Genomic DNA, 7,287 nt, shown 5'->3' on the forward strand with positions numbered 1-7,287 from the left:
AAAGAGAGAGAGATTACTAAAGGATTCCTTTTTGAAATTAATGGTTTTAAAAAATATTTTTTACAAACTTTTTTCTTTTATTTTGAAGACCCCATTAGTAGAACATTCAGTCATTTGGTTGTTGCTTGATTTCATGTGTAATATATTCTAGTATATAGTACGACACAATATTAAGGCATACATACATTCGTCTCCTACATCTTGCAGTGCATTGTGGGATGCCATTAATGCATGTGTGTTCCATTGCTGCAGGGTAAAACCTACATGGGAAAACCTTAAGAAATGGCCTCATTAGGTTTACTGCATATGGGGCAGATTCCAAATTTCCTTACAACTGTTAAGCTTAGCCTGAAGACTTGTTTCCGAGAGCATTAAATATTTATGTAGAAACTCTCTCAGTGTGCCTGTATCTATGTGTATCTAAGTGTGTGTGTGTGTGTGTGTGTGTGTGTGTGTGTGTGTGTGTGTGTATCTCTCTCTCTCTCTCTCTCTCTCTCTGTATATATATATATATATATATATATATATATATATCCTGTGATGACCTGGCGACTTGTCCAGGGTGTACCCCGCCTTTCGCCCGTAGTCAGCTGGGATAGGCTCCAGCTTGCCTGCGACCCTGTAGAACAGGATAAAGCGGCTAGAGATAATGAGATTATATATATATATACAGGTAGTCGTCGACTTACGACTGCGTTTGGTTACGACTGACCGGTCATAAACCAATCTGGTCATAAGTCGGCCTATGTTAAATGAACGTAAGTATATTGTGATGTGTAATGATATTGTAATCATCTTAAAGTCTTATTTTATCAACATTTTCTTATTTCATTACCTTGGCTCATTATTTGGTTTAAGTCAAACACTGCATACTACACTGTGTACAGTACAATTCGTTTAATATGTGCAAAACAAAAAATACGAAATACAGGTGTGAAAAATAGAAAAGATTTTAGTTTGAAACATACCAAAATGGGGCGGCACGGTGGTGTAGTGGTTAGCGCTGTCGCCTCACAACAAGAAGGTCCTGGGTTCGAGCCCCGGGGCCGGCGAGGGCCTTTCTGTGTGGAGTTTGCATGTTCTCCCCGTGTCCGCGTGGGTTTCCTCCGGGTGCTCCGGTTTCCCCCACAGTCCAAAGACATGCAGGTTAGGCTAACTGGCGACTCTAAATTGACCGTAGGTGTGAATGTGAGTGTGAATGGTTGTCTGTGTCTATGTGTCAGCCCTGTGATGACCTGGCGACTTGTCCAGGGTGTACCCCGCCTTTCGCCCGTAGTCAGCTGGGATAGGCTCCAGCTTGCCTGCAACCCTGTAGAAGGATAAGGCGGCTAGAGATAATGAGATGAGATGAGACATACCAAAATGCAAATGTAAAACATAGCAAAATACAAAATTTAGTGACCGCTGCCATCACTGGTACTTGGCTGTGGGTCGTCTACGTCATCGTCAGCTGTTGCAGCGCTCGGGCTGGCGGGAGCATTTGCTCGTTTCATAAACCAGGAGCTGGGGCGGAAACTGTATGACGGAGCACGCGAGGGAGCGCGAGAGAAACTGCGCATGTGCCTGGAGCTGGGGCGGAAACTGTTGTACGCAGCGAGAGGTGCTGCCGGGACCTAGGGCGGAAACTGTCGTACGCTCAGCTAGCTCAACTGGGAAAGTTGATCGGTCGTAAGTCGACGACTACCTGTATACACACACACACACCATACAACTTGTGGTTACTACTCTGTTTACTCTGATTAGTATTAGAAATGTAATAATACAATAAGAATGATAAAGAGCTTTGGATACTCAGAACAGATAGTATTGGCTGATTTTAATGGTTTATTTTATCACCTCGGTCCTAGATTGTATTTTGTTTGCTTTTCTGTTTATAGTTGAGTTGCAGTCCTTTCTGTTCTTCCTTTGCTTTGCTTACAGGACCTTCTATTCTATTCTCCATCCTTCCATCCATTATCTGTAGCTGCTTATCTTGTTCTACAGGGTCGCAGGCAAGCTGGAGCCTATCCCAGCTGACTATGGGCGAGAGGTGGGGTACACCCTGGACAAGCCACCAGATTATTGCAGGGCTGACACATAGAGACAAACAACCATTCACAATCACAGCTATGGCCAATTTAGAGCCACCAATTAACCTAACCTGCATGCCTTTGGACTGTGGGGGAAACTGGAGCACCCGGAGGAAGCCCATGCAGACACGGGGAAAACATGCAAATTCCACACAGAAAGGCCTTTGTCGGCCACTGGGCTCGAACCCAGGACCTTCTTGCTGTGAGGTGACAGCGCTAAGCATTACACCACCGTGCTGCCCCTCTATTCAATTCTATTCTATTTTATTTAATTTTATTAAACTATACTACACACCTGGTTAGATATTTCCATCCCAGAATTTAATTACCCATTGCTCAGACCTCAGCCGGAGAAGAATCCCACAGCACAGTACAAGCTTCTGGAGTATTGGAGGGAGTGCATCGAAGGGTCCTGTCAAAGCATGTATCAACTTAAATATCTTTATAATCAATATATATAGAAGCTAACATATATCTCTTTTTAGTTGGATTTTATTAAAAAGAAAAAACGGCAGATGAGAAGCTGTTCTGGCCAGTGGTGGAGCTAATTTCTCATCTCATCTCATTATCTCTAGCCGCTTTATCCTGTTCTACAGGGTCGCAGGCAAGCTGGAGCCTATCCCAGCTGACTACAGGCGAAAGGCGGGGTACACCCTGGACAAGTCGCCAGGTCATCACAGGGCTGACACACAGACAACCATTCACACTCACATTCACACCTACGGTCAATTTAGAGTCACCAGTTAACCTAACCTGCATGTCTTTGGACTGTGGGGGAAACCGGAGCACCCGGTAATGCTGAGTGGAAATGTTACCTGAAGAGAGAAGCCCACAGGTAGGACCATGACAGTAATTATGAGGTGAAGAACAGACTTAAAAAAGTTGGTGGGCAGAATGTCCAATTCAGATGTTGAGGAACTGAGATTTTGTAAATTTTTTTCAAGAGTTTCGAAATTCTGACATTGTGTTGAAATTGTCTGTCTGTGTCACTGGTGATTGCAGCTTTTCAGTTATTTGCAACTGAGATATATTATGAGCAATATTCTGCCGTATTTTATCAATTTTACCTTTGAAGAAGGATGCAAACTCATTGCATTTATTAACTGTGAGAAGTTCAGGTGCTAATTGTGGTGGGGGATTAGTTAGCTTCTCTACTGTTGAAAATAGCACACGGGCATTGTTCATATTCCTGTTGATGATGTTGGAGAAGAAAGACTGTCTTGCTTTACCAATTTCATAATTATATTTACAAAGCATCTCTTTATGGATTTGATAATGGATGTGAAGTTTAGATTTGCACCATTTTCTTTCAGTCTTCCTACATTCTCTCTTTAGCAATTTAACAGCTGGATATTGCTTCCATGGTGCTTTCTGCTTGGCATTGACTCTTTTGATTTTGAATGGAGCAATATTATCCATAATTTGAGTCATATTTAAATTAAAAATTTCCAGTAAGTTGTCTACAGAGTCTGACATTTTAGTTGAGATCCGTGAGAGAGCTTGCTCAAAGAGAACACGTGTTGTCGTTTATGACTCTCCTACCCATAGTCGTTGAGCTGTTCTGAATGTGAGGGGACATAGAAACATCAGAGAAAACACAGAAATGATCAGATAAGGCCAGGTCAACAACATTAGTAGGAACAGTAAGACCCTTTGCGATAATGAGGTCAAGGGTATGACCACGAGAGTGGGTCGGCCCCTGTACATGTTGTACTAGGTTGAAGTTGTCAATAAGTGCAAGTAGTTCTCTGGCATGAGTGTTTTCAGGATTATCTACACTACCATTCAAAAGTTTGGGGTCACTTTGAAATTTCCTTATTTTTGAAAGAAAAGCACTGTTCTTTTCAATGAACATCACTTTAAACTAATCAGAAATACACTCTATACATTGCTAATGTGGTAAATGACTATTCTAGCTGCAAATGTCTGGTTTTTGGTGCAATATCTCCATAGGTGTATAGAGGCCCATTTTCAGCAACTATCACTCCAGTGTTCTAATGGTACAATGTGTTTGCTCATTGCCTCAGAAGGCTAATGGATGATTAGAAAACCCTTGTACAATCATGTTAGCACAGCTGAAAACAGTTTAGCTTTTTAGAGAAGCTATAAAACTGACCTTCCTTTGAGCAGATTGAGCTTCTGGAGCATCACATTTGTGGGGTCGATTAAATGCTCAAAATGGCCAGAAAAATGTCTTGACGATATTTTCTATTCATTTTACAACTTATGGTGGTAAATAAAAGTGTGACTTTTCATGGAAAACACAAAATTGTCTGGGTGACCCCAAACTTTTGAACGGTAGTGTACATGCAAGTTAAAATCCCCAGATATAATAAGACAGTCAAACTCTAAGCAAATGACTGACAACAGTTCACCAAACTCTCCCAGAAAAACTTTGGCTGAATGTCTTGGAGGCCTGTAAATAGTTAATAACAATGTTAGGAGAGCATGTAACAATAAGTGTTCAAAGGATGTAAAATCACCAAGTGAGGACTGTTTACATTGAAAAGAGGCTTTGAATATATTTGTGATCCCTCCACCTTTCCCATGTCGGGTAGCACTCATCTCATCTCATCATCTCTAGCCGCTTTATCTTGTTCTACAGGGTCACAGGCAGGCTGGAGCCTATCCCAGCTGACTACGGGCGAAAGGCGGGGTACACCCTGGACAAGTCGCCAGGTCATCACAGGGCTGACACATAGACACAGACAACCATTCACACTCACACCTATGGTCAATTTAGAGTCACCAGTTAACCTAACCTGCATGTCTTTGGACTATGGGGGAAACCGGAGCACCCGGAGGAAACCCACGCGGACACGGGGATAACATGCAAACTCCGCACAGAAAGGCCCTCGCCAGCCACGGGGCTCGAACCCGGACCTTCTTGCTGTGAGGCGACAGTGCTAACCACTACACCACCGCGGGTAGCACTCATGAAATTAAAATTTGGGGGAGCTGCTTCAATAAGGGTGGTAGCACTCTTTGCTTGATCCAGCCATGTTTCAGTTAGAAGCAAAAAATCAAGATTGTGTTTGCAAATAAGATCATTAATTAAAAATGACTTGTTTGAAAGTGATCTAATGTTCAGAAGAGCTAGCAACAGCAGAAAAACACATTGGGTTCCACTTCTGCAGCCAAGAACAGGGATCTTAGAACCAACAAGTTCCTATTAAAGTGGCCCGTGAGTGTACAGTGGTGCTTGAAAGTTTGTGAACCCTTTATAATTTTCTATATTTCTGCATAAATATGACCTAAAACATCATCAGATTTTCACACAAGTCCTAAAAGTAAATAAAGAGAACCCAGTTAAACAAATGAGACAAAAATATTATACTTGGTCATTTATTTATTGAGGAAAATGATCCAATATTACATATCTGTGAGTGGCAAAAGTATGTGAACCTTTGCTTTCAGTATCTGGTGTGACCCCCTTGTGCAGCGATAACTGCAACTAAACGTTTCTGGTAACTGTTGATCAGTCCTGCACACCGGCTTGGAGGAATTTTAGCCCATTCCTCCGTACAGAACAGCTTCAGCTCTGGGATGTTGGTGGGTTTCCTCACATGAACTGCTCGCTTCAGGTCCTTCCACAACATTTCGATTGGATTAAGGTCAGGACTTTGACTTGGCCATTCCAAAACATTAACTTTATTCTTCTTTAACCATTCTTTGGTAGAACAACTTGTGTGCTTAGGGTTGTTGTCTTGCTGCATGACCCACCTTCTCTTGAGATTCAGTTCATGGACAAATGTCCTGACATTTTCCTTTAGAATTCGCTGGTATAATTCAGAATTCATTGTTCCATCAATGATGGCAAGCTGTCCTGGCCCAGATGCACCAAAACAGGCCCAAACCATGATACTACCACCATCATGTTTCACAGATGGGATAAGGTTCTTATGCTGGAATGCAGTGTTTTCCTTTCTCCAAACATAACGCTTCTCATTTAAACCAATAAGTTCTATTTTGGTCTCATCCGTCCACAAAACATTTTTCCAATGGTCTTCTGGCTTGTCCACGTGATCTTTAGCAAACTGCAGATGAGCAGTAAGGTTCTTTTTGGAGAGCAGTGGCTTTCTCCTTGCAACCCTGCCATGCACACTATTGTTGTTCAGTGTTCTCCTGATGGTGGACTCATGAACATTAACATTAGCCAGTGTGAGAGAGGCCTTCAGTTGCTTAGAAGTTACCCTGGGGTCCTTTGTGACCTCGCCGACGATTACATGCCTTGCTCTTGGAGTGATCTTTGTTGGTCGACCACTCCTGGGGAGGGTAACAATGGTCTTGAATTTCCTCCATTTGTACACAATCTGTCTGACTGTGGATTGGTGGAATCCAAACTCTTTAGAGATGGTTTTGTAACCTTTTCCACCCCGATGAGCATCAACAACGCTTTTTCTGAGGTCCTCAGAAATCTCCTTTGTTTGTGCCATGATACACTTCCACAAACATGTGTTGTGAAGATCAGACTTTGATAGATCCCTGTTCTTTAAATAAAACAGGGTGCCCACTCACACCTGATTGTCATCCCATTGATTGAAAACACCTGACTCTAATTTCACCTTCAAATTAACTGCTAATCCTAGAGGTTCACATTCTTTTGCCACTCACAGATATGTAATATTGGATCATTTTCCTCAATAAATAAATGACCAAGTATAATATTTTTGTCTCATTTGTTTAACTGGGTTCTCTTTATCTACTTTTAGGACTTGTGTGAAAATCTGATGATGTTTTAGGTCATATTTATGCAGACATATAGAAAATTCTGAAGGGTTCACAAACTTTCAAGCACCACTGTATATTGTGCAATTTAAATTCTCTTTAAACTCCTTACAGCAGGGGTCACTGTTCGACTGTATAAGATCATATGTGATCCTTTGTCTCAAAGTGTAAAAATTCCGACACAAGACCTTCAATATACCTCAGAAAATAGAGATAATAAGTGACAACCAACCATTTAGAGTAATAAAAATGGTAATAATGTTAAATAAAATGATTTTTTTTTTTTTGCTTTATTAAATTTAGCACTACCATGCGTTGTTATGAGCTCACACAGGCCTCTGTTTTAGCAATACAACAACAACAACAAAATGTTCACAAGTTAATTTTAAAGCCTTTATTTAAAACTTAAAATTTAGAGTCAGACATAACAATCCTAATCAAACGTATTTGTTACAAAACAAAAGAAAACTCAGTCAAAATAGGGGTAAAA

The sequence above is a fragment of the Neoarius graeffei genome, chromosome 18 (genome assembly GCF_027579695.1).
Source record: "Neoarius graeffei isolate fNeoGra1 chromosome 18, fNeoGra1.pri, whole genome shotgun sequence".
NCBI lineage: Eukaryota > Metazoa > Chordata > Actinopteri > Siluriformes > Ariidae > Neoarius > Neoarius graeffei.